The sequence below is a fragment of the Galeopterus variegatus genome, unplaced genomic scaffold (genome assembly GCF_000696425.1).
Source record: "Galeopterus variegatus unplaced genomic scaffold, G_variegatus-3.0.2 Scaffold3913, whole genome shotgun sequence".
Taxonomy (NCBI): domain Eukaryota; kingdom Metazoa; phylum Chordata; class Mammalia; order Dermoptera; family Cynocephalidae; genus Galeopterus; species Galeopterus variegatus.
The window spans coordinates 1-977 of record NW_007730024.1 but is presented as its reverse complement, the minus strand read 5'-3'; positions in this window follow the sequence as shown (position 1 = coordinate 977).

The window sequence follows — 977 nt, the reverse complement described above, 5'->3', positions numbered from 1 at the left end:
AAACAAAGGCCTGGAAGAAAATATCCCTTGCTACAAATCAGTAGTAGGGCTGTCTGGTTAGTTCAGTTGGTTAGAGTGTGGTGCAGATAAATTGGTAATAAAAAAACCCCTCCCCCCCAAAAAAAACTAATAGAAAAATGAGCAAAGGGTAAGAATGGTTAAGCCGTTGAAAAGGCAATGTAAATAAAAACTCATAATATCTTAAAAACATGTTCAGCTTTATGACTNTTGAAAAGGCAATGTAAATAAAAACTCATAATATCTTAAAAACATGTTCAGCTTTATGACTTGCATCAGGGAAATGCAAATTAAAGTCAAAATGACAATGTTTTTCACTTATCAAATTGTCAGAAACTAAAAAGATTTAAAATTTTTTTTTAAAAGATTGATAATATCTACTGCTGGGAGGGGTGGGGGTAAAGAGGTGCTTTCATACTGTTGGCAGAGTTTAGCCTTCAAGAAGGAAAACTTGATAATATTAAGTAACATTGATCAGAAACTCTGCCTCTAGGTATCCTAGAAAAATATTTGCACATATGTACAAAGAAGCATGGCCAAGGGTGTGGATTGTGGCATTGTTTGCAGTAGCAAAAAACCAGAAGCAACCTAAATGTTCATCAACAGGGCAATGGTGAAATAAGTTATAGTGATCAGATTATGGGAATGCTGTGCAGCAGCTGAAAGAATGAGGAAGATGTGCATGCATAGAGGGATGGATACTGGAAGACCTCAAAGATATTGAATGAAAAAAGGAAGTTGCACTAGAATGTGTACAATGATATCTTCTGTGTAAAAACAAAAAAACCCAAACCTATATATTACTGTATATAATCCACATATAAATGTACAAGGAAAGATCTGGGCAGATATATGCTGAACTGAAGTAGTTACTTTTGGGAAGGAGTCTGGGATTTTGTGAGGAAGGAGGAGTCAGGGAGGATTTAATTCTTGTTTTTATGAACTTTTTTTTTTTTTTT